General features: G+C 43.7%; 13 non-coding genes across 13 annotated transcripts; all 13 read right to left on the minus strand.

Annotated features, from left to right (window-relative positions):
• Nucleotides 1-1,035: 1,035 nt before the first annotated feature.
• TRNAG-CCC (transfer RNA glycine (anticodon CCC)) lies at nt 1,036-1,107 on the minus strand. Its single transcript has one exon. It is a non-coding gene; the product is annotated as a tRNA-Gly (tRNA).
• Nucleotides 1,108-2,641: 1,534 nt separating this feature from the next.
• TRNAG-UCC (transfer RNA glycine (anticodon UCC)) lies at nt 2,642-2,713 on the minus strand. Its single transcript has one exon. It is a non-coding gene; the product is annotated as a tRNA-Gly (tRNA).
• Nucleotides 2,714-5,831: 3,118 nt separating this feature from the next.
• TRNAG-UCC (transfer RNA glycine (anticodon UCC)) lies at nt 5,832-5,903 on the minus strand. Its single transcript has one exon. It is a non-coding gene; the product is annotated as a tRNA-Gly (tRNA).
• A 1,513-nt stretch (nt 5,904-7,416) lies between these two features.
• TRNAG-CCC (transfer RNA glycine (anticodon CCC)) lies at nt 7,417-7,488 on the minus strand. Its single transcript has one exon. It is a non-coding gene; the product is annotated as a tRNA-Gly (tRNA).
• A 1,534-nt stretch (nt 7,489-9,022) lies between these two features.
• On the minus strand, nt 9,023-9,094 carry TRNAG-UCC (transfer RNA glycine (anticodon UCC)). Its single transcript has one exon. It is a non-coding gene; the product is annotated as a tRNA-Gly (tRNA).
• Nucleotides 9,095-10,606: 1,512 nt separating this feature from the next.
• On the minus strand, nt 10,607-10,678 carry TRNAG-CCC (transfer RNA glycine (anticodon CCC)). The gene has a single exon. It is a non-coding gene; the product is annotated as a tRNA-Gly (tRNA).
• A 1,533-nt stretch (nt 10,679-12,211) lies between these two features.
• On the minus strand, nt 12,212-12,283 carry TRNAG-UCC (transfer RNA glycine (anticodon UCC)). Its single transcript has one exon. It is a non-coding gene; the product is annotated as a tRNA-Gly (tRNA).
• Nucleotides 12,284-15,396: 3,113 nt separating this feature from the next.
• TRNAG-UCC (transfer RNA glycine (anticodon UCC)) lies at nt 15,397-15,468 on the minus strand. The gene has a single exon. It is a non-coding gene; the product is annotated as a tRNA-Gly (tRNA).
• Nucleotides 15,469-16,981: 1,513 nt separating this feature from the next.
• Nucleotides 16,982-17,053, minus strand: TRNAG-CCC (transfer RNA glycine (anticodon CCC)). The gene has a single exon. It is a non-coding gene; the product is annotated as a tRNA-Gly (tRNA).
• A 1,534-nt stretch (nt 17,054-18,587) lies between these two features.
• On the minus strand, nt 18,588-18,659 carry TRNAG-UCC (transfer RNA glycine (anticodon UCC)). The gene has a single exon. It is a non-coding gene; the product is annotated as a tRNA-Gly (tRNA).
• Nucleotides 18,660-21,757: 3,098 nt separating this feature from the next.
• Nucleotides 21,758-21,829, minus strand: TRNAG-UCC (transfer RNA glycine (anticodon UCC)). Its single transcript has one exon. It is a non-coding gene; the product is annotated as a tRNA-Gly (tRNA).
• A 1,513-nt stretch (nt 21,830-23,342) lies between these two features.
• Nucleotides 23,343-23,414, minus strand: TRNAG-CCC (transfer RNA glycine (anticodon CCC)). Its single transcript has one exon. It is a non-coding gene; the product is annotated as a tRNA-Gly (tRNA).
• Nucleotides 23,415-24,948: 1,534 nt separating this feature from the next.
• TRNAG-UCC (transfer RNA glycine (anticodon UCC)) lies at nt 24,949-25,020 on the minus strand. The gene has a single exon. It is a non-coding gene; the product is annotated as a tRNA-Gly (tRNA).
• Between the last annotated feature and the right edge of the window lie 1,209 nt (nt 25,021-26,229).

Below are 26,229 nucleotides of genomic sequence, written 5' to 3' on the forward strand. Positions count from 1 at the left end.
AGCTTGCGCTTTTCCTTGCTGGTAGCGTGGAAATGACAGCTTGGTCCTTGGAAGTAAAATCAAGCAAAATTAGCAGAGGATGGTTTCGATCCATCGACCTCTGGGTTATGGGCCCAGCACGCTTCCGCTGCGCCACTCTGCTCCGTTGTGAAAGTGTTCTTTTTATGCAGATAAGGAGCATTAGGCAGAGTAGCATGGGATTGGTCTGGCTCTCACCTCATTTGCATAAGTATATCCCAAGGCATGCTGGGTGCAGAAAAACTTCATCTTCCCCTCTCACAATCAGTCATAACTGAAAGTCAGACACTCTTAGGCACTAGCCGTTTCAGGCCTTTATCAAGACAGTAGCTCTTGAACCATCTCTCTCTCGCTCTGTGATCCTAGCACTAGCATGCTCAGGATTTGGCTTTACCTTGGAGCCAGAGATATACCCGGTGAGGGCTTGCCCGGTGTGAGGCTTTTGAGCGTTTGGGAGCGTTGTGGACGTTGGACAGGAAACTATGCGAATATGAAGCCTCCAACATTCCTGCTTCAGTGAGTGGTTCTTTCCATGGACATCTGACTCTTGGATTCCTCTCAACTTGCCTTCTGATAAAACATTTTGTGAGCAGCAGTTTCCTTCGACAGCTACAAGGTGGCGCTACATTCAGGTGAGAGCACAAGTATGCACAAAATGTTAGGGACTTTTGCCAGATTTATCGGTGGATCTTGCATATTTTTTCAGAGGCTAGATATTGCCTAGAAATGCTTTTTAACATAGAGATGCTGGAGTTACAATGTCTGGTCGGGCCTCAGCCCTTCCATTGTTTGCCCACTGTAACAAATTTATTACCAGCACATGTGTGTTGTGACTCTGCTTTATGAAACTTATCATATATTAGGACAATGTATGTAGCAGAAGGTGCGATTGAGATGTTTGCCCACGTATTTGTTTATTTTTTTATATATGGCTGATTAATCTGTTCGTGAAATTTCCATTTTGTGACATGTTGCATTACAATATATCCTGCTTGCAGAATATATAAGTATTTTCAGTGCGTTGGCCGGGAATCGAACCCGGGTCAACTGCTTGGGAAGCAGCTATGCTCACCACTATACCACCAACGCCCTCTGATGTGTTAGCTCTCGGTTCTAAATATTACGTTGCAGAAATCAATGACTATCTTGCACCAGCTTCAATGGTGCATTTGGTTTAGATACCAACATGAGAAGCAGTAGAACGTTTTTTGCAGAGGGTAAGGAACTGGGGATTGAAACCAAGGACAAAGTTGTGCAGAAGAGAAGAAATGAAAAGCAACAGTACAAATAGTAGAAATGAGCATATATAGGCAGCATGGGAAGCAAAGCAGGGAAGAGAAAGAGAACATTCCATGAAATGCCCAGGAGATAGATAAGAGCAGAACAAAAAGGGAAGAATGAAATTCAAAGCATGCCCAGAAAGTTGTGTGAAGCTCCCACCAGTCAGTCATTTATGGTTATAATTGTGTGTCTTTACTTTCAAAGTACAGGGTTGTACCTTTCACGATCACTCTTGTATTACACAGACACGAATAGTTGAGAAGTCTTTTCTCACATAGCTGGCACAAGCTTGCACTTTTCCTTTCTGGCTATGTGGAAATGACAGCTTGGTCCTTGGAAGGAAAATCAAGCAAAATTAGCAGAGGATGGTTTCGATCCATCGACCTCTGGGTTATGGGCCCAGCACGCTTCCGCTGCGCCACTCTGCTCCTTTGTGAAAGTGTTCTCTTTATGCAGATGAGGAGGCATTCAGAGAAGTGACGTGGGATTGGTCGGGCTCTCACCTCATTTGCCTAAGTATATCGCAAGGCATGCTGGGTGCAGAAAATCATTATCTTCCCCTCTCACAATCAGTCACAACTGAAAGTCCAGACCCTCTTAGGCACTAGCCGTTTCAGGCCTTTAACAAGACAACAGCTCTCCGAGGCTCTCTGTCTCTCTCTCTCTCTGTGATCCTAGTGCTTGCATGCTCAGTATTTGGCTTTACCTGGGAGCCAGAGATCTACCCGGTGAGGGCTTGCCGGGTATAAGGCTTTAGAGCGTTTGGGAGCATTCGGTACATGAGAGGACGTTGGACTGGAAGCTATGCAAATTTGAAGCATCCAAACTTCCTGCTGCAGTCGGAGGCTCTTTCCATGGACATCTGCCTTTTGGATTCCTCTAAACTTGCCCTCTGATGAAACATTTTGTGAGCTGCAGTTACCTCCGACGGCTACAAGGTGGTGCTACATTCAGGTGAGGGCACAAGTATGCACAAAATGTTGGGGACTTTTGCCAGATTTATTGCTGGATCTTGCATATTTTTTTCAGAGGCTAAATATTGCCTAGGAAATGCTTTTTAACATAGAGATGCTGGAGTTAAAATGTCTGGTCGGGCCTCAGCCCTTTCATTGTCTGCCCACTGTAACATATTTTTTTACCAGTACATGTGAGTGGTGACTCTGCTTTATGAAACTTATCATATATTAGGACAATGAATATAGCAGAAGGGGCGATCGAAATGCTTGCCTACATATTTGTTTATTTTTTATATAATGGCTGATTAACCTCTTAATTATATTACCATTTTGTGAAATGTTGCTTTAAAATATATCCTGCTTGCAGAATATATAAGTATTTGTACTGCGTTGGCCGGGAATCGAACCCGGGTCAACTGCTTGGAAGGCAGCTATGCTCACCACTATACCACCAACGCCCTCTGATCTTTGCGCTCTCAGTTCTAAACATTAGGACCCTGAGTTCAATGACTATCATGCACCAGCTTCAATGGTGCATTTGGTTTAGATACCAACATGAAAAGCAATAGAGAGTTTTTGTAGAGGGTAAGGAACTGGGATTGAAACCAAGGACAAAGCTGTGCAGAAGAGAAGAATGGAAAGCAGCAATACAAATAATAGATATGAACACATAGAGGCAGCATGGGAAGCAAAGCAGGGAAGAGAAATAGAGAACATTCCATGAAATACCCAGGAGATAGATAAGAGCAGAACAAAAAAGGGAAGAATGAAATTCAAAGCCTCCACATAAAAGTGTTTGAAGGTCCCACCAGTCATTCATGCTTATTATTGTGTGCCTTTACTTTCAAAGTACAGTGTGGAGCTTTTGACGATCCCTCTCTTGTATTTCAGCAGACACAGATAGTTGAGAAGTCTTTTCTCACATAGCTGGCACAAGCTTGCGCTTTTCCTTGCTGGTAGCGTGGAAATGACAGCTTGGTCCTTGGAAGTAAAATCAAGCAAAATTAGCAGAGGATGGTTTCGATCCATCGACCTCTGGGTTATGGGCCCAGCACGCTTCCGCTGCGCCACTCTGCTCCGTTGTGAAAGTGTTCTTTTTATGCAGATAAGGAGCATTAGGCAGAGTAGCATGGGATTGGTCTGGCTCTCACCTCATTTGCATAAGTATATCCCAAGGCATGCTGGGTGCAGAAAAACTTCATCTTCCCCTCTCACAATCAGTCATAACTGAAAGTCAGACACTCTTAGGCACTAGCCGTTTCAGGCCTTTATCAAGACAGTAGCTCTTGAACCATCTCTCTCTCGCTCTGTGATCCTAGCACTAGCATGCTCAGGATTTGGCTTTACCTTGGAGCCAGAGATATACCCGGTGAGGGCTTGCCCGGTGTGAGGCTTTTGAGCGTTTGGGAGCGTTGTGGACGTTGGACAGGAAACTATGCGAATATGAAGCCTCCAACATTCCTGCTTCAGTGAGTGGTTCTTTCCATGGACATCTGACTCTTGGATTCCTCTCAACTTGCCTTCTGATAAAACATTTTGTGAGCAGCAGTTTCCTTCGACAGCTACAAGGTGGCGCTACATTCAGGTGAGAGCACAAGTATGCACAAAATGTTAGGGACTTTTGCCAGATTTATCGGTGGATCTTGCATATTTTTTCAGAGGCTAGATATTGCCTAGAAATGCTTTTTAACATAGAGATGCTGGAGTTACAATGTCTGGTCGGGCCTCAGCCCTTCCATTGTTTGCCCACTGTAACAAATTTATTACCAGCACATGTGTGTTGTGACTCTGCTTTATGAAACTTATCATATATTAGGACAATGTATGTAGCAGAAGGTGCGATTGAGATGTTTGCCCACGTATTTGTTTATTTTTTTATATATGGCTGATTAATCTGTTCGTGAAATTTCCATTTTGTGACATGTTGCATTACAATATATCCTGCTTGCAGAATATATAAGTATTTTCAGTGCGTTGGCCTGGAATCGAACCCGGGTCAACTGCTTGGGAAGCAGCTATGCTCACCACTATACCACCAACGCCCTCTGATGTGTTAGCTCTCGGTTCTAAATATTACGTTGCAGAAATCAATGACTATCTTGCACCAGCTTCAATGGTGCATTTGGTTTAGATACCAACATGAGAAGCAGTAGAACGTTTTTTGCAGAGGGTAAGGAACTGGGGATTGAAACCAAGGACAAAGTTGTGCAGAAGAGAAGAAATGAAAAGCAACAGTACAAATAGTAGAAATGAGCATATATAGGCAGCATGGGAAGCAAAGCAGGGAAGAGAAAGAGAACATTCCATGAAATGCCCAGGAGATAGATAAGAGCAGAACAAAAAGGGAAGAATGAAATTCAAAGCATGCCCAGAAAGTTGTGTGAAGCTCCCACCAGTCATTTATGGTTATAATTGTGTGTATTTACTTTCAAAGTACAGGGTTGTACCTTTCACGATCACTCTTGTATTACACAGACACGAATAGTTGAGAAGTCTTTTCTCACATAGCTGGTACAAGCTTGCACTTTTCCTTTCTGGCTATGTGGAAATGACAGCTTGGTCCTTGGAAGGAAAATCAAGCAAAATTAGCAGAGGATGGTTTCGATCCATCGACCTCTGGGTTATGGGCCCAGCACGCTTCCGCTGCGCCACTCTGCTCCTTTGTGAAAGTGTTCTGTTTATGCAGATGAGGAGGCATTCAGAGAAGTGACGTGGGATTGGTCGGGCTCTCACCTCATTTGCCTAAGTATATCGCAAGGCATGCTGGGTGCAGAAAATCTTTATCTTCCCCTCTCACAATCAGTCACAACTGAAAGTCCAGACCCTCTTATTCACTAGCCGTTTCAGGCCTTTAACAAGACAACAGCTCTCCGACGCTCTCTGTCTCTCTCTCTCTCTCTCTGTGATCCTAGTGCTTGCATGCTCAGTATTTGGCTTTACCTGGGAGCCAGAGATCTACCCGGTGAGGGCTTACCGGTATAAGGCTTTAGAGCGTTTGGGAGCGTTCGGTACATGAGAGGACGTTGGACTGGAAGCTATGCAAATTCGAAGCATCCAAACTTCCTGCTGCAGTCGGAGGCTCTTTCCATGGACATCTGCCTTTTGGATTCCTCTAAACTTGCCCTCTGATGAAACATTTTGTGAGCTGCAGTTACCTCCGACGGCTACAAGGTGGTGCTACATTCAGGTGAGGGCACAAGTATGCACAAAATGTTGGGGACTTTTGCCAGATTTATTGCTGGATCTTGCATATTTTTTTCAGAGGCTAAATATTGCCTAGGAAATGCTTTTTAACATAGAGATGCTGGAGTTAAAATGTCTGGTCGGGCCTCAGCCCTTTCATTGTCTGCCCACTGTAACATATTTTTTTACCAGTACATGTGAGTGGTGACTCTGCTTTATGAAACTTATCATATATTAGGCCAATGAATTTTAGCAGAAGGGGCGATCGAAATGCTTGCCTACATATTTGTTTATTTTTTATATAATGGCTGATTAACCTCTTAATTATATTACCATTTTGTGAAATGTTGCTTTAAAATATATCCTGCTTGCAGAATATATAAGTATTTGTACTGCGTTGGCCGGGAATCGAACCCGGGTCAACTGCTTGGAAGGCAGCTATGCTCACCACTATACCACCAACGCCCTCTGATCTTTGCGCTCTCGGTTCTAAACATTAGGACCCTGAGTTCAATGACTATCATGCACCAGCTTCAATGGTGCATTTGGTTTAGATACCAACATGAAAAGCAATAGAAAGTTTTTGTAGAGGGTAAGGAACTGGGATTGAAACCAAGGACAAAGCTGTGCAGAAGAGAAGAATGGAAAGCAGCAATACAAATAATAGATATGAACACATAGAGGCAGCATGGGAAGCAAAGCAGGGAAGAGAAATAGAAAAACATTCCATGAAATGCCCAGGAGATAGATAAGAGCAGAACAAAAAAGGGAAGAATGAAATTCAAAGCCTCCACATAAAAGTGTTTGAAGGTCCCACCAGTCATTCATGCTTATTATTGTGTGCCTTTACTTTCAAAGTACAGTGTGGAGCTTTTGACGATCCCTCTCTTGTATTTCAGCAGACACAGATAGTTGAGAAGTCTTTTCTCACATAGCTGGCACAAGCTTGCGCTTTTCCTTGCTGGTAGCGTGGAAATGACAGCTTGGTCCTTGGAAGTAAAATCAAGCAAAATTAGCAGAGGATGGTTTCGATCCATCGACCTCTGGGTTATGGGCCCAGCACGCTTCCGCTGCGCCACTCTGCTCCGTTGTGAAAGTGTTCTTTTTATGCAGATAAGGAGCATTAGGCAGAGTAGCATGGGATTGGTCTGGCTCTCACCTCATTTGCATAAGTATATCCCAAGGCATGCTGGGTGCAGAAAAACTTCATCTTCCCCTCTCACAATCAGTCATAACTGAAAGTCAGACACTCTTAGGCACTAGCCGTTTCAGGCCTTTATCAAGACAGTAGCTCTTGAACCATCTCTCTCTCGCTCTGTGATCCTAGCACTAGCATGCTCAGGATTTGGCTTTACCTTGGAGCCAGAGATATACCCGGTGAGGGCTTGCCCGGTGTGAGGCTTTTGAGCGTTTGGGAGCGTTGTGGACGTTGGACAGGAAACTATGCGAATATGAAGCCTCCAACATTCCTGCTTCAGTGAGTGGTTCTTTCCATGGACATCTGACTCTTGGATTCCTCTCAACTTGCCTTCTGATAAAACATTTTGTGAGCAGCAGTTTCCTTCGACAGCTACAAGGTGGCGCTACATTCAGGTGAGAGCACAAGTATGCACAAAATGTTAGGGACTTTTGCCAGATTTATCGGTGGGTCTTGCATATTTTTTCAGAGGCTAGATATTGCCTAGAAATGCTTTTTAACATAGAGATGCTGGAGTTACAATGTCTGGTCGGGCCTCAGCCCTTCCATTGTTTGCCCACTGTAACAAATTTATTACCAGCACATGTGTGTTGTGACTCTGCTTTATGAAACTTATCATATATTAGGACAATGTATGTAGCAGAAGGTGCGATTGAGATGTTTGCCCACGTATTTGTTTATTTTTTTATATATGGCTGATTAATCTGTTCGTGAAATTTCCATTTTGTGACATGTTGCATTACAATATATCCTGCTTGCAGAATATATAAGTATTTTCAGTGCGTTGGCCGGGAATCGAACCCGGGTCAACTGCTTGGGAAGCAGCTATGCTCACCACTATACCACCAACGCCCTCTGATGTGTTAGCTCTCGGTTCTAAATATTACGTTGCAGAAATCAATGACTATCTTGCACCAGCTTCAATGGTGCATTTGGTTTAGATACCAACATGAGAAGCAGTAGAACGTTTTTTGCAGAGGGTAAGGAACTGGGGATTGAAACCAAGGACAAAGTTGTGCAGAAGAGAAGAAATGAAAAGCAACAGTACAAATAGTAGAAATGAGCATATATAGGCAGCATGGGAAGCAAAGCAGGGAAGAGAAAGAGAACATTCCATGAAATGCCCAGGAGATAGATAAGAGCAGAACAAAAAGGGAAGAATGAAATTCAAAGCATGCCCAGAAAGTTGTGTGAAGCTCCCACCAGTCAGTCATTTATGGTTATAATTGTGTGTCTTTACTTTCAAAGTACAGGGTTGTACCTTTCACGATCACTCTTGTATTACACAGACACGAATAGTTGAGAAGTCTTTTCTCACATAGCTGGCACAAGCTTGCACTTTTCCTTTCTGGCTATGTGGAAATGACAGCTTGGTCCTTGGAAGGAAAATCAAGCAAAATTAGCAGAGGATGGTTTCGATCCATCGACCTCTGGGTTATGGGCCCAGCACGCTTCCGCTGCGCCACTCTGCTCCTTTGTGAAAGTGTTCTCTTTATGCAGATGAGGAGGCATTCAGAGAAGTGACGTGGGATTGGTCGGGCTCTCACCTCATTTGCCTAAGTATATCGCAAGGCATGCTGGGTGCAGAAAATCTTTATCTTCCCCTCTCACAATCAGTCACAACTGAAAGTCCAGACCCTCTTAGGCACTAGCCGTTTCAGGCCTTTAACAAGACAACAGCTCTCCGACGCTCTCTGTCTCTCTCTCTCTCTGTGATCCTAGTGCTTGCATGCTCAGTATTTGGCTTTACCTGGGAGCCAGAGATCTACCCGGTGAGGGCTTGCCGGGTATAAGGCTTTAGAGCGTTTGGGAGCATTCGGTACATGAGAGGACGTTGGACTGGAAGCTATGCAAATTTGAAGCATCCAAACTTCCTGCTGCAGTCGGAGGCTCTTTCCATGGACATCTGCCTTTTGGATTCCTCTAAACTTGCCCTCTGATGAAACATTTTGTGAGCTGCAGTTACCTCCGACGGCTACAAGGTGGTGCTACATTCAGGTGAGGGCACAAGTATGCACAAAATGTTGGGGACTTTTGCCAGATTTATTGCTGGATCTTGCATATTTTTTTCAGAGGCTAAATATTGCCTAGGAAATGCTTTTTAACATAGAGATGCTGGAGTTAAAATGTCTGGTCGGGCCTCAGCCCTTTCATTGTCTGCCCACTGTAACATATTTTTTTACCAGTACATGTGAGTGGTGACTCTGCTTTATGAAACTTATCATATATTAGGACAATGAATATAGCAGAAGGGGCGATCGAAATGCTTGCCTACATATTTGTTTATTTTTTATATAATGGCTGATTAACCTCTTAATTATATTACCATTTTGTGAAATGTTGCTTTAAAATATATCCTGCTTGCAGAATATATAAGTATTTGTACTGCGTTGGCCGGGAATCGAACCCGGGTCAACTGCTTGGAAGGCAGCTATGCTCACCACTATACCACCAACGCCCTCTGATCTTTGCGCTCTCGGTTCTAAACATTAGGACCCTGAGTTCAATGACTATCATGCACCAGCTTCAATGGTGCATTTGGTTTAGATACCAACATGAAAAGCAATAGAGAGTTTTTGTAGAGGGTAAGGAACTGGGATTGAAACCAAGGACAAAGCTGTGCAGAAGAGAAGAATGGAAAGCAGCAATACAAATAATAGATATGAACACATAGAGGCAGCATGGGAAGCAAAGCAGGGAAGAGAAATAGAGAACATTCCATGAAATACCCAGGAGATAGATAAGAGCAGAACAAAAAAGGGAAGAATGAAATTCAAAGCCTCCACATAAAAGTGTTTGAAGGTCCCACCAGTCATTCATGCTTATTATTGTGTGCCTTTACTTTCAAAGTACAGTGTGGAGCTTTTGACGATCCCTCTCTTGTATTTCAGCAGACACAGATAGTTGAGAAGTCTTTTCTCACATAGCTGGCACAAGCTTGCGCTTTTCCTTGCTGGTAGCGTGGAAATGACAGCTTGGTCCTTGGAAGTAAAATCAAGCAAAATTAGCAGAGGATGGTTTCGATCCATCGACCTCTGGGTTATGGGCCCAGCACGCTTCCGCTGCGCCACTCTGCTCCGTTGTGAAAGTGTTCTTTTTATGCAGATAAGGAGCATTAGGCAGAGTAGCATGGGATTGGTCTGGCTCTCACCTCATTTGCATAAGTATATCCCAAGGCATGCTGGGTGCAGAAAAACTTCATCTTCCCCTCTCACAATCAGTCATAACTGAAAGTCAGACACTCTTAGGCACTAGCCGTTTCAGGCCTTTATCAAGACAGTAGCTCTTGAACCATCTCTCTCTCGCTCTGTGATCCTAGCACTAGCATGCTCAGGATTTGGCTTTACCTTGGAGCCAGAGATATACCCGGTGAGGGCTTGCCCGGTGTGAGGCTTTTGAGCGTTTGGGAGCGTTGTGGACGTTGGACAGGAAACTATGCGAATATGAAGCCTCCAACATTCCTGCTTCAGTGAGTGGTTCTTTCCATGGACATCTGACTCTTGGATTCCTCTCAACTTGCCTTCTGATAAAACATTTTGTGAGCAGCAGTTTCCTTCGACAGCTACAAGGTGGCGCTACATTCAGGTGAGAGCACAAGTATGCACAAAATGTTAGGGACTTTTGCCAGATTTATCGGTGGATCTTGCATATTTTTTCAGAGGCTAGATATTGCCTAGAAATGCTTTTTAACATAGAGATGCTGGAGTTACAATGTCTGGTCGGGCCTCAGCCCTTCCATTGTTTGCCCACTGTAACAAATTTATTACCAGCACATGTGTGTTGTGACTCTGCTTTATGAAACTTATCATATATTAGGACAATGTATGTAGCAGAAGGTGCGATTGAGATGTTTGCCCACGTATTTGTTTATTTTTTTATATATGGCTGATTAATCTGTTCGTGAAATTTCCATTTTGTGACATGTTGCATTACAATATATCCTGCTTGCAGAATATATAAGTATTTTCAGTGCGTTGGCCGGGAATCGAACCCGGGTCAACTGCTTGGGAAGCAGCTATGCTCACCACTATACCACCAACGCCCTCTGATGTGTTAGCTCTCCGTTCTAAATATTACGTTGCAGAAATCAATGACTATCTTGCACCAGCTTCAATGGTGCATTTGGTTTAGATACCAACATGAGAAGCAGTAGAACGTTTTTTGCAGAGGGTAAGGAACTGGGGATTGAAACCAAGGACAAAGTTGTGCAGAAGAGAAGAAATGAAAAGCAACAGTACAAATAGTAGAAATGAGCATATATAGGCAGCATGGGAAGCAAAGCAGGGAAGAGAAAGAGAACATTCCATGAAATGCCCAGGAGATAGATAAGAGCAGAACAAAAAGGGAAGAATGAAATTCAAAGCATGCCCAGAAAGTTGTGTGAAGCTCCCACCAGTCAGTCATTTATGGTTATAATTGTGTGTCTTTACTTTCAAAGTACAGGGTTGTACCTTTCACGATCACTCTTGTATTACACAGACACGAATAGTTGAGAAGTCTTTTCTCACATAGCTGGCACAAGCTTGCACTTTTCCTTTCTGGCTATGTGGAAATGACAGCTTGGTCCTTGGAAGGAAAATCAAGCAAAATTAGCAGAGGATGGTTTCGATCCATCGACCTCTGGGTTATGGGCCCAGCACGCTTCCGCTGCGCCACTCTGCTCCTTTGTGAAAGTGTTCTCTTTATGCAGATGAGGAGGCATTCAGAGAAGTGACGTGGGATTGGTCGGGCTCTCACCTCATTTGCCTAAGTATATCGCAAGGCATGCTGGGTGCAGAAAATCTTTATCTTCCCCTCTCACAATCAGTCACAACTGAAAGTCCAGACCCTCTTAGGCACTAGCCGTTTCAGGCCTTTAACAAGACAACAGCTCTCCGACGCTCTCTGTCTCTCTCTCTCTCTGTGATCCTAGTGCTTGCATGCTCAGTATTTGGCTTTTCCTGGGAGCCAGAGATCTACCCGGTGAGGGCTTGCCGGTATAAGGCTTTAGAGCGTTTGGGAGCGTTCGGTACATGAGAGGACGTTGGACTGGAAGCTATGCAAATTTGAAGCATCCAAACTTCCTGCTGCAGTCGGAGGCTCTTTCCATGGACATCTGCCTTTTGGATTCCTCTAAACTTGCCCTCTGATGAAACATTTTGTGAGCTGCAGTTACCTCCGACGGCTACAAGGTGGTGCTACATTCAGGTGAGGGCACAAGTATGCACAAAATGTTGGGGACTTTTGCCAGATTTATTGCTGGACCTTGCATATTTTTTTCAGAGGCTAAATATTGCCTAGGAAATGCTTTTTAACATAGAGATGCTGGAGTTAAAATGTCTGGTCGGGCCTCAGCCCTTTCATTGTCTGCCCACTGTAACATATTTTTTTACCAGTACATGTGAGTGGTGACTCTGCTTTATGAAACTTATCATATATTAGGACAATGAATATAGCAGAAGGGGCGATCGAAATGCTTGCCTACATATTTGTTTATTTTTTATATAATGGCTGATTAACCTCTTAATTATATTACCATTTTGTGAAATGTTGCTTTAAAATATATCCTGCTTGCAGAATATATAAGTATTTGTACTGCGTTGGCCGGGAATCGAACCCGGGTCAACTGCTTGGAAGGCAGCTATGCTCACCACTATACCACCAACGCCCTCTGATCTTTGTGCTCTCGGTTCTGAACATTAGGACCCTGAGTTCAATGACTATCATGCACCAGCTTCAATGGTGCATTTGGTTTAGATACCAACATGAAAAGCAATAGAAAGTTTTTGTAGAGGGTAAGGAACTGGGATTGAAACCAAGGACAAAGCTGTGCAGAAGAGAAGAATGGAAAGCAGCAATACAAATAATAGATATGAACACATAGAGGCAGCATGGGAAGCAAAGCAGGGAAGAGAAATAGAGAACATTCCATGAAATGCCCAGGAGATAGATAAGAGCAGAACAAAAAAGGGAAGAATGAAATTCAAAGCCTCCACATAAAAGTGTTTGAAGGTCCCACCAGTCATTCATGCTTATTATTGTGTGCCTTTATTTTCAAAGTACAGTGTGGAGCTTTTGACGATCCCTCTCTTGTATTTCAGCAGACACAGATAGTTGAGAAGTCTTTTCTCACATAGCTGGCACAAGCTTGCGCTTTTCCTTGCTGGTAGCGTGGAAATGACAGCTTGGTCCTTGGAAGTAAAATCAAGCAAAATTAGCAGAGGATGGTTTCGATCCATCGACCTCTGGGTTATGGGCCCAGCACGCTTCCGCTGCGCCACTCTGCTCCGTTGTGAAAGTGTTCTTTTTATGCAGATAAGGAGCATTAGGCAGAGTAGCATGGGATTGGTCTGGCTCTCACCTCATTTGCATAAGTATATCCCAAGGCATGCTGGGTGCAGAAAAACTTCATCTTCCCCTCTCACAATCAGTCATAACTGAAAGTCAGACACTCTTAGGCACTAGCCGTTTCAGGCCTTTATCAAGACAGTAGCTCTTGAACCATCTCTCTCTCGCTCTGTGATCCTAGCACTAGCATGCTCAGGATTTGGCTTTACCTTGGAGCCAGAGATATACCCGGTGAGGGCTTGCCCGGTGTGAGGCTTTTGAGCGTTTGGGAGCGTTGTGGACGTTGGACAGGAAACTATGCGAATATGAAGCCTCCAACATTCCTGCTTCAGTGAGTGGTTCTTTCCATGGACATCTGACTCTTGGATTCCTCTCAACTTGCCTTCTGATAAAACATTTTGTGAGCAGCAGTTTCCTTCGACAGCTACAAGGTGGCGCTACATTCAGGTGAGAGCACAAGTATGCACAAAATGTTAGGGACTTTTGCCAGATTTATCGGTGGATCTTGCATATTTTTTCAGAGGCTAGATATTGCCTAGAAATGCTTTTTAACATAGAGATGCTGGAGTTACAATGTCTGGTCGGGCCTCAGCCCTTCCATTGTTTGCCCACTGTAACAAATTTATTACCAGCACATGTGTGTTGTGACTCTGCTTTATGAAACTTATCATATATTAGGACAATGTATGTAGCAGAAGGTGCGATTGAGATGTTTGCCCACGTATTTGTTTATTTTTTTATATATGGCTGATTAATCTGTTCGTGAAATTTCCATTTTGTGACATGTTGCATTACAATATATCCTGCTTGCAGAATATATAAGTATTTTCAGTGCGTTGGCCTGGAATCGAACCCGGGTCAACTGCTTGGGAAGCAGCTATGCTCACCACTATACCACCAACGCCCTCTGATGTGTTAGCTCTCGGTTCTAAATATTACGTTGCAGAAATCAATGACTATCTTGCACCAGCTTCAATGGTGCATTTGGTTTAGATACCAACATGAGAAGCAGTAGAACGTTTTTTGCAGAGGGTAAGGAACTGGGGATTGAAACCAAGGACAAAGTTGTGCAGAAGAGAAGAAATGAAAAGCAACAGTACAAATAGTAGAAATGAGCATATATAGGCAGCATGGGAAGCAAAGCAGGGAAGAGAAAGAGAACATTCCATGAAATGCCCAGGAGATAGATAAGAGCAGAACAAAAAGGGAAGAATGAAATTCAAAGCATGCCCAGAAAGTTGTGTGAAGCTCCCACCAGTCATTTATGGTTATAATTGTGTGTATTTACTTTCAAAGTACAGGGTTGTACCTTTCACGATCACTCTTGTATTACACAGACACGAATAGTTGAGAAGTCTTTTCTCACATAGCTGGTACAAGCTTGCACTTTTCCTTTCTGGCTATGTGGAAATGACAGCTTGGTCCTTGGAAGGAAAATCAAGCAAAATTAGCAGAGGATGGTTTCGATCCATCGACCTCTGGGTTATGGGCCCAGCACGCTTCCGCTGCGCCACTCTGCTCCTTTGTGAAAGTGTTCTGTTTATGCAGATGAGGAGGCATTCAGAGAAGTGACGTGGGATTGGTCGGGCTCTCACCTCATTTGCCTAAGTATATCGCAAGGCATGCTGGGTGCAGAAAATCTTTATCTTCCCCTCTCACAATCAGTCACAACTGAAAGTCCAGACCCTCTTATTCACTAGCCGTTTCAGGCCTTTAACAAGACAACAGCTCTCCGACGCTCTCTGTCTCTCTCTCTCTCTGTGATCCTAGTGCTTGCATGCTCAGTATTTGGCTTTACCTGGGAGCCAGAGATCTACCCGGTGAGGGCTTACCGGTATAAGGCTTTAGAGCGTTTGGGAGCGTTCGGTACATGAGAGGACGTTGGACTGGAAGCTATGCAAATTCGAAGCATCCAAACTTCCTGCTGCAGTCGGAGGCTCTTTCCATGGACATCTGCCTTTTGGATTCCTCTAAACTTGCCCTCTGATGAAACATTTTGTGAGCTGCAGTTACCTCCGACGGCTACAAGGTGGTGCTACATTCAGGTGAGGGCACAAGTATGCACAAAATGTTGGGGACTTTTGCCAGATTTATTGCTGGATCTTGCATATTTTTTTCAGAGGCTAAATATTGCCTAGGAAATGCTTTTTAACATAGAGATGCTGGAGTTAAAATGTCTGGTCGGGCCTCAGCCCTTTCATTGTCTGCCCACTGTAACATATTTTTTTACCAGTACATGTGAGTGGTGACTCTGCTTTATGAAACTTATCATATATTAGGACAATGAATATAGCAGAAGGGGCGATCGAAATGCTTGCCTACATATTTGTTTATTTTTTATATAATGGCTGATTAACCTCTTAATTATATTACCATTTTGTGAAATGTTGCTTTAAAATATATCCTGCTTGCAGAATATATAAGTATTTGTACTGCGTTGGCCGGGAATCGAACCCGGGTCAACTGCTTGGAAGGCAGCTATGCTCACCACTATACCACCAACGCCCTCTGATCTTTGCGCTCTCGGTTCTAAACATTAGGACCCTGAGTTCAATGACTATCATGCACCAGCTTCAATGGTGCATTTGGTTTAGATACCAACATGAAAAGCAATAGAAAGTTTTTGTAGAGGGTAAGGAACTGGGATTGAAACCAAGGACAAAGCTGTGCAGAAGAGAAGAATGGAAAGCAGCAATACAAATAATAGATATGAACACATAGAGGCAGCATGGGAAGCAAAGCAGGGAAGAGAAATAGAAAAACATTCCATGAAATGCCCAGGAGATAGATAAGAGCAGAACAAAAAAGGGAAGAATGAAATTCAAAGCCTCCACATAAAAGTGTTTGAAGGTCCCACCAGTCATTCATGCTTATTATTGTGTGCCTTTACTTTCAAAGTACAGTGTGGAGCTTTTGACGATCCCTCTCTTGTATTTCAGCAGACACAGATAGTTGAGAAGTCTTTTCTCACATAGCTGGCACAAGCTTGCGCTTTTCCTTGCTGGTAGCGTGGAAATGACAGCTTGGTCCTTGGAAGTAAAATCAAGCAAAATTAGCAGAGGATGGTTTCGATCCATCGACCTCTGGGTTATGGGCCCAGCACGCTTCCGCTGCGCCACTCTGCTCCGTTGTGAAAGTGTTCTTTTTATGCAGATAAGGAGCATTAGGCAGAGTAGCATGGGATTGGTCTGGCTCTCACCTCATTTGCATAAGTATATCCCAAGGCATGCTGGGTGCAGAAAAACTTCATCTTCCCCTCTCACAATCAGTCATAACTGAAAGTCAGACACTCTTAGGCACTAGCCGTTTCAGGCCTTTATCAAGACAGTAGCTCTTGAACCATCTCTCTCTCGCTCTGTGATCCTAGCACTAGCATGCTCAGGATTTGGCTTTACCTTGGAGCCAGAGATATACCCGGTGAGGGCTTGCCCGGTGTGAGGCTTTTGAGCGTTTGGGAGCGTTGTGGACGTTGGACAGGAAACTATGCGAATATGAAGCCTCCAACATTCCTGCTTCAGTGAGTGGTTCTTTCCATGGACATCTGACTCTTGGATTCCTCTCAACTTGCCTTCTGATAAAACATTTTGTGAGCAGCAGTTTCCTTCGACAGCTACAAGGTGGCGCTACATTCAGGTGAGAGCACAAGTATGCACAAAATGTTAGGGACTTTTGCCAGATTTATCGGTGGATCTTGCATATTTTTTCAGAGGCTAGATATTGCCTAGAAATGCTTTTTAACATAGAGATGCTGGAGTTACAATGTCTGGTCGGGCCTCAGCCCTTCCATTGTTTGCCCACTGTAACAAATTTATTACCAGCACATGTGTGTTGTGACTCTGCTTTATGAAACTTATCATATATTAGGACAATGTATGTAGCAGAAGGTGCGATTGAGATGTTTGCCCACGTATTTGTTTATTTTTTTATATATGGCTGATTAATCTGTTCGTGAAATTTCCATTTTGTGACATGTTGCATTACAATATATCCTGCTTGCAGAATATATAAGTATTTTCAGTGCGTTGGCCGGGAATCGAACCCGGGTCAACTGCTTGGGAAGCAGCTATGCTCACCACTATACCACCAACGCCCTCTGATGTGTTAGCTCTCGGTTCTAAATATTACGTTGCAGAAATCAATGACTATCTTGCACCAGCTTCAATGGTGCATTTGGTTTAGATACCAACATGAGAAGCAGTAGAACGTTTTTTGCAGAGGGTAAGGAACTGGGGATTGAAACCAAGGACAAAGTTGTGCAGAAGAGAAGAAATGAAAAGCAACAGTACAAATAGTAGAAATGAGCATATATAGGCAGCATGGGAAGCAAAGCAGGGAAGAGAAAGAGAACATTCCATGAAATGCCCAGGAGATAGATAAGAGCAGAACAAAAAGGGAAGAATGAAATTCAAAGCATGCCCAGAAAGTTGTGTGAAGCTCCCACCAGTCAGTCATTTATGGTTATAATTGTGTGTCTTTACTTTCAAAGTACAGGGTTGTACCTTTCACGATCACTCTTGTATTACACAGACACGAATAGTTGAGAAGTCTTTTCTCACATAGCTGGCACAAGCTTGCACTTTTCCTTTCTGGCTATGTGGAAATGACAGCTTGGTCCTTGGAAGGAAAATCAAGCAAAATTAGCAGAGGATGGTTTCGATCCATCGACCTCTGGGTTATGGGCCCAGCACGCTTCCGCTGCGCCACTCTGCTCCTTTGTGAAAGTGTTCTCTTTATGCAGATGAGGAGGCATTCAGAGAAGTGACGTGGGATTGGTCGGGCTCTCACCTCATTTGCCTAAGTATATCGCAAGGCATGCTGGGTGCAGAAAATCTTTATCTTCCCCTCTCACAATCAGTCACAACTGAAAGTCCAGACCCTCTTAGGCACTAGCCGTTTCAGGCCTTTAACAAGACAACAGCTCTCCGACGCTCTCTGTCTCTCTCTCTCTCTGTGATCCTAGTGCTTGCATGCTCAGTATTTGGCTTTACCTGGGAGCCAGAGATCTACCCGGTGAGGGCTTGCCGGGTATAAGGCTTTAGAGCGTTTGGGAGCATTCGGTACATGAGAGGACGTTGGACTGGAAGCTATGCAAATTTGAAGCATCCAAACTTCCTGCTGCAGTCGGAGGCTCTTTCCATGGACATCTGCCTTTTGGATTCCTCTAAACTTGCCCTCTGATGAAACATTTTGTGAGCTGCAGTTACCTCCGACGGCTACAAGGTGGTGCTACATTCAGGTGAGGGCACAAGTATGCACAAAATGTTGGGGACTTTTGCCAGATTTATTGCTGGATCTTGCATATTTTTTTCAGAGGCTAAATATTGCCTAGGAAATGCTTTTTAACATAGAGATGCTGGAGTTAAAATGTCTGGTCGGGCCTCAGCCCTTTCATTGTCTGCCCACTGTAACATATTTTTTTACCAGTACATGTGAGTGGTGACTCTGCTTTATGATACTTATCATATATTAGGACAATGAATGTAGCAGAAGGGGCGATCGAAATGCTTGCCTACATATTTGTTTATTTTTTATATAATGGCTGATTAACCTCTTAATTATATTACCATTTTGTGAAATGTTGCTTTAAAATATATCCTGCTTGCAGAATATATAAGTATTTGTACTGCGTTGGCCGGGAATCGAACCCGGGTTAACTGCTTGGAAGGCAGCTATGCTCACCACTATACCACCAACGCCCTCTGATCTTTGCGCTCTCGGTTCTAAACATTAGGACCCTGAGTTCAATGACTATCATGCACCAGCTTCAATGGTGCATTTGGTTTAGATACCAACATGAAAAGCAATAGAGAGTTTTTGTAGAGGGTAAGGAACTGGGATTGAAACCAAGGACAAAGCTGTGCAGAAGAGAAGAATGGAAAGCAGCAATACAAATAAAAGATATGAACACATAGAGGCAGCATGGGAAGCAAAGCAGGGAAGAGAAATAGAGAACATTCCATGAAATACCCAGGAGATAGATAAGAGCAGAACAAAAAAGGGAAGAATGAAATTCAAAGCCTCCACATAAAAGTGTTTGAAGGTCCCACCAGTCATTCATGCTTATTATTGTGTGCCTTTACTTTCAAAGTACAGTGTGGAGCTTTTGACGATCCCTCTCTTGTATTTCAGCAGACACAGATAGTTGAGAAGTCTTTTCTCACATAGCTGGCACAAGCTTGCGCTTTTCCTTGCTGGTAGCGTGGAAATGACAGCTTGGTCCTTGGAAGTAAAATCAAGCAAAATTAGCAGAGGATGGTTTCGATCCATCGACCTCTGGGTTATGGGCCCAGCACGCTTCCGCTGCGCCACTCTGCTCCGTTGTGAAAGTGTTCTTTTTATGCAGATAAGGAGCATTAGGCAGAGTAGCATGGGATTGGTCTGGCTCTCACCTCATTTGCATAAGTATATCCCAAGGCATGCTGGGTGCAGAAAAACTTCATCTTCCCCTCTCACAATCAGTCATAACTGAAAGTCAGACACTCTTAGGCACTAGCCGTTTCAGGCCTTTATCAAGACAGTAGCTCTTGAACCATCTCTCTCTCGCTCTGTGATCCTAGCACTAGCATGCTCAGGATTTGGCTTTACCTTGGAGCCAGAGATATACCCGGTGTGAGGCTTTTGAGCGTTTGGGAGCGTTGTGGACGTTGGACAGGAAACTATGCGAATATGAAGCCTCCAACATTCCTGCTTCAGTGAGTGGTTCTTTCCATGGACATCTGACTCTTGGATTCCTCTCAACTTGCCTTCTGATAAAACATTTTGTGAGCAGCAGTTTCCTTCGACAGCTACAAGGTGGCGCTACATTCAGGTGAGAGCACAAGTATGCACAAAATGTTAGGGACTTTTGCCAGATTTATCGGTGGATCTTGCATATTTTTTCAGAGGCTAGATATTGCCTAGAAATGCTTTTTAACATAGAGATGCTGGAGTTACAATGTCTGGTCGGGCCTCAGCCCTTCCATTGTTTGCCCACTGTAACAAATTTATTACCAGCACATGTGTGTTGTGACTCTGCTTTATGAAACTTATCATATATTAGGACAATGTATGTAGCAGAAGGTGCGATTGAGATGTTTGCCCGCGTATTTGTTTATTTTTTTATATATGGCTGATTAATCTGTTCGTGAAATTTCCATTTTGTGACATGTTGCATTACAATATATCCTGCTTGCAGAATATATAAGTATTTTCAGTGCGTTGGCCTGGAATCGAACCCGGGTCAACTGCTTGGGAAGCAGCTATGCTCACCACTATACCACCAACGCCCTCTGATGTGTTAGCTCTCGGTTCTAAATATTACGTTGCAGAAATCAATGACTATCTTGCACCAGCTTCAATGGTGCATTTGGTTTAGATACCAACATGAGAAGCAGTAGAACGTTTTTTGCAGAGGGTAAGGAACTGGGGATTGAAACCAAGGACAAAGTTGTGCAGAAGAGAAGAAATGAAAAGCAACAGTACAAATAGTAGAAATGAGCATATATAGGCAGCATGGGAAGCAAAGCAGGGAAGAGAAAGAGAACATTCCATGAAATGCCCAGGAGATAGATAAGAGCAGAACAAAAAGGGAAGAATGAAATTCAAAGCATGCCCAGAAAGTTGTGTGAAGCTCCCACCAGTCATTTATGGTTATAATTGTGTGTATTTACTTTCAAAGTACAGGGTTGTACCTTTCACGATCACTCTTGTATTACACAGACACGAATAGTTGAGAAGTCTTTTCTCACATAGCTGGTACAAGCTTGCACTTTTCCTTTCTGGCTATGTGGAAATGACAGCTTGGTCCTTGGAAGGAAAATCAAGCAAAATTAGCAGAGGATGGTTTCGATCCATCGACCTCTGGGTTATGGGCCCAGCACGCTTCCGCTGCGCCACTCTGCTCCTTTGTGAAAGTGTTCTGTTTATGCAGATGAGGAGGCATTCAGAGAAGTGACGTGGGATTGGTCGGGCTCTCACCTCATTTGCCTAAGTATATCGCAAGGCATGCTGGGTGCAGAAAATCTTTATCTTCCCCTCTCACAATCAGTCACAACTGAAAGTCCAGACCCTCTTATTCACTAGCCGTTTCAGGCCTTTAACAAGACAACAGCTCTCCGACGCTCTCTGTCTCTCTCTCTCTCTGTGATCCTAGTGCTTGCATGCTCAGTATTTGGCTTTACCTGGGAGCCAGAGATCTACCCGGTGAGGGCTTACCGGTATAAGGCTTTAGAGCGTTTGGGAGCGTTCGGTACATGAGAGGACGTTGGACTGGAAGCTATGCAAATTCGAAGCATCCAAACTTCCTGCTGCAGTCGGAGGCTCTTTCCATGGACATCTGCCTTTTGGATTCCTCTAAACTTGCCCTCTGATGAAACATTTTGTGAGCTGCAGTTACCTCCGACGGCTACAAGGTGGTGCTACATTCAGGTGAGGGCACAAGTATGCACAAAATGTTGGGGACTTTTGCCAGATTTATTGCTGGATCTTGCATATTTTTTTCAGAGGCTAAATATTGCCTAGGAAATGCTTTTTAACATAGAGATGCTGGAGTTAAAATGTCTGGTCGGGCCTCAGCCCTTTCATTGTCTGCCCACTGTAACATATTTTTTTACCAGTACATGTGAGTGGTGACTCTGCTTTATGAAACTTATCATATATTAGGACAATGAATATAGCAGAAGGGGCGATCGAAATGCTTGCCTACATATTTGTTTATTTTTTATATAATGGCTGATTAACCTCTTAATTATATTACCATTTTGTGAAATGTTGCTTTAAAATATATCCTGCTTGCAGAATATATAAGTATTTGTACTGCGTTGGCCGGGAATCGAACCCGGGTCAACTGCTTGGAAGGCAGCTATGCTCACCACTATACCACCAACGCCCTCTGATCTTTGCGCTCTCGGTTCTAAACATTAGGACCCTGAGTTCAATGACTATCATGCACCAGCTTCAATGGTGCATTTGGTTTAGATACCAACATGAAAAGCAATAGAAAGTTTTTGTAGAGGGTAAGGAACTGGGATTGAAACCAAGGACAAAGCTGTGCAGAAGAGAAGAATGGAAAGCAGCAATACAAATAATAGATATGAACACATAGAGGCAGCATGGGAAGCAAAGCAGGGAAGAGAAATAGAAAAACATTCCATGAAATGCCCAGGAGATAGATAAGAGCAGAACAAAAAAGGGAAGAATGAAATTCAAAGCCTCCACATAAAAGTGTTTGAAGGTCCCACCAGTCATTCATGCTTATTATTGTGTGCCTTTACTTTCAAAGTACAGTGTGGAGCTTTTGACGATCCCTCTCTTGTATTTCAGCAGACACAGATAGTTGAGAAGTCTTTTCTCACATAGCTGGCACAAGCTTGCACTTTTCCTTGCTGGTAGCGTGGAAATGACAGCTTGGTCCTTGGAAGTAAAATCAAGCAAAATTAGCAGAGGATGGTTTCGATCCATCGACCTCTGGGTTATGGGCCCAGCACGCTTCCGCTGCGCCACTCTGCTCCGTTGTGAAAGTGTTCTTTTTATGCAGATAAGGAGCATTAGGCAGAGTAGCATGGGATTGGTCTGGCTCTCACCTCATTTGCATAAGTATATCCCAAGGCATGCTGGGTGCAGAAAAACTTCATCTTCCCCTCTCACAATCAGTCATAACTGAAAGTCAGACACTCTTAGGCACTAGCCGTTTCAGGCCTTTATCAAGACAGTAGCTCTTGAACCATCTCTCTCTCGCTCTGTGATCCTAGCACTAGCATGCTCAGGATTTGGCTTTACCTTGGAGCCAGAGATATACCCGGTGAGGGCTTGCCCGGTGTGAGGCTTTTGAGCGTTTGGGAGCGTTGTGGACGTTGGACAGGAAACTATGCGAATATGAAGCCTCCAACATTCCTGCTTCAGTGAGTGGTTCTTTCCATGGACATCTGACTCTTGGATTCCTCTCAACTTGCCTTCTGATAAAACATTTTGTGAGCAGCAGTTTCCTTCGACAGCTACAAGGTGGCGCTACATTCAGGTGAGAGCACAAGTATGCACAAAATGTTAGGGACTTTTGCCAGATTTATCGGTGGATCTTGCATATTTTTTCAGAGGCTAGATATTGCCTAGAAATGCTTTTTAACATAGAGATGCTGGAGTTACAATGTCTGGTCGGGCCTCAGCCCTTCCATTGTTTGCCCACTGTAACAAATTTATTACCAGCACATGTGTGTTGTGACTCTGCTTTATGAAACTTATCATATATTAGGACAATGTATGTAGCAGAAGGTGCGATTGAGATGTTTGCCCACGTATTTGTTTATTTTTTTATATATGGCTGATTAATCTGTTCGTGAAATTTCCATTTTGTGACATGTTGCATTACAATATATCCTGCTTGCAGAATATATAAGTATTTTCAGTGCGTTGGCCGGGAATCGAACCCGGGTCAACTGCTTGGGAAGCAGCTATGCTCACCACTATACCACCAACGCCCTCTGATGTGTTAGCTCTCGGTTCTAAATATTACGTTGCAGAAATCAATGACTATCTTGCACCAGCTTCAATGGTGCATTTGGTTTAGATACCAACATGAGAAGCAGTAGAACGTTTTTTGCAGAGGGTAAGGAACTGGGGATTGAAACCAAGGACAAAGTTGTGCAGAAGAGAAGAAATGAAAAGCAACAGTACAAATAGTAGAAATGAGCATATATAGGCAGCATGGGAAGCAAAGCAGGGAAGAGAAAGAGAACATTCCATGAAATGCCCAGGAGATAGATAAGAGCAGAACAAAAAGGGAAGAATGAAATTCAAAGCATGCCCAGAAAGTTGTGTGAAGCTCCCACCAGTCAGTCATTTATGGTTATAATTGTGTGTCTTTACTTTCAAAGTACAGGGTTGTACCTTTCACGATCACTCTTGTATTACACAGACACGAATAGTTGAGAAGTCTTTTCTCACATAGCTGGCACAAGCTTGCACTTTTCCTTTCTGGCTATGTGGAAATGACAGCTTGGTCCTTGGAAGGAAAATCAAGCAAAATTAGCAGAGGATGGTTTCGATCCATCGACCTCTGGGTTATGGGCCCAGCACGCTTCCGCTGCGCCACTCTGCTCCTTTGTGAAAGTGTTCTCTTTATGCAGATGAGGAGGCATTCAGAGAAGTGACGTGGGATTGGTCGGGCTCTCACCTCATTTGCCTAAGTATATCGCAAGGCATGCTGGGTGCAGAAAATCTTTATCTTCCCCTCTCACAATCAGTCACAACTGAAAGTCCAGACCCTCTTAGGCACTAGCCGTTTCAGGCCTTTAACAAGACAACAGCTCTCCGACGCTCTCTGTCTCTCTCTCTCTCTGTGATCCTAGTGCTTGCATGCTCAGTATTTGGCTTTACCTGGGAGCCAGAGATCTACCCGGTGAGGGCTTGCCGGGTATAAGGCTTTAGAGCGTTTGGGAGCATTCGGTACATGAGAGGACGTTGGACTGGAAGCTATGCAAATTTGAAGCATCCAAACTTCCTGCTGCAGTCGGAGGCTCTTTCCATGGACATCTGCCTTTTGGATTCCTCTAAACTTGCCCTCTGATGAAACATTTTGTGAGCTGCAGTTACCTCCGACGGCTACAAGGTGGTGCTACATTCAGGTGAGGGCACAAGTATGCACAAAATGTTGGGGACTTTTGCCAGATTTATTGCTGGATCTTGCATATTTTTTTCAGAGGCTAAATATTGCCTAGGAAATGCTTTTTAACATAGAGATGCTGGAGTTAAAATGTCTGGTCGGGCCTCAGCCCTTTCATTGTCTGCCCACTGTAACATATTTTTTTACCAGTACATGTGAGTGGTGACTCTGCTTTATGAAACTTATCATATATTAGGACAATGAATATAGCAGAAGGGGCGATCGAAATGCTTGCCTACATATTTGTTTATTTTTTATATAATGGCTGATTAACCTCTTAATTATATTACCATTTTGTGAAATGTTGCTTTAAAATATATCCTGCTTGCAGAATATATAAGTATTTGTACTGCGTTGGCCGGGAATCGAACCCGGGTCAACTGCTTGGAAGGCAGCTATGCTCACCACTATACCACCAACGCCCTCTGATCTTTGCGCTCTCGGTTCTAAACATTAGGACCCTGAGTTCAATGACTATCATGCACCAGCTTCAATGGTGCATTTGGTTTAGATACCAACATGAAAAGCAATAGAGAGTTTTTGTAGAGGGTAAGGAACTGGGATTGAAACCAAGGACAAAGCTGTGCAGAAGAGAAGAATGGAAAGCAGCAATACAAATAATAGATATGAACACATAGAGGCAGCATGGGAAGCAAAGCAGGGAAGAGAAATAGAGAACATTCCATGAAATACCCAGGAGATAGATAAGAGCAGAACAAAAAAGGGAAGAATGAAATTCAAAGCCTCCACATAAAAGTGTTTGAAGGTCCCACCAGTCATTCATGCTTATTATTGTGTGCCTTTACTTTCAAAGTACAGTGTGGAGCTTTTGACGATCCCTCTCTTGTATTTCAGCAGACACAGATAGTTGAGAAGTCTTTTCTCACATAGCTGGCACAAGCTTGCGCTTTTCCTTGCTGGTAGCGTGGAAATGACAGCTTGGTCCTTGGAAGTAAAATCAAGCAAAATTAGCAGAGGATGGTTTCGATCCATCGACCTCTGGGTTATGGGCCCAGCACGCTTCCGCTGCGCCACTCTGCTCCGTTGTGAAAGTGTTCTTTTTATGCAGATAAGGAGCATTAGGCAGAGTAGCATGGGATTGGTCTGGCTCTCACCTCATTTGCATAAGTATATCCCAAGGCATGCTGGGTGCAGAAAAACTTCATCTTCCCCTCTCACAATCAGTCATAACTGAAAGTCAGACACTCTTAGGCACTAGCCGTTTCAGGCCTTTATCAAGACAGTAGCTCTTGAACCATCTCTCTCTCGCTCTGTGATCCTAGCACTAGCATGCTCAGGATTTGGCTTTACCTTGGAGCCAGAGATATACCCGGTGAGGGCTTGCCCGGTGTGAGGCTTTTGAGCGTTTGGGAGCGTTCTGGACGTTGGACAGGAAACTATGCGAATATGAAGCCTCCAACATTCCTGCTTCAGTGAGTGGTTCTTTCCATGGACATCTGACTCTTGGATTCCTCTCAACTTGCCTTCTGATAAAACATTTTGTGAGCAGCAGTTTCCTTCGACAGCTACAAGGTGGCGCTACATTCAGGTGAGAGCACAAGTATGCACAAAATGTTAGGGACTTTTGCCGGATTTATCGGTGGATCTTGCATATTTTTTCAGAGGCTAGA

The sequence above is a fragment of the Lissotriton vulgaris genome, chromosome 9 (assembly GCF_964263255.1).
Source record: "Lissotriton vulgaris chromosome 9, aLisVul1.2, whole genome shotgun sequence".
NCBI classification, from domain to species: Eukaryota; Metazoa; Chordata; class Amphibia; order Caudata; family Salamandridae; genus Lissotriton; species Lissotriton vulgaris.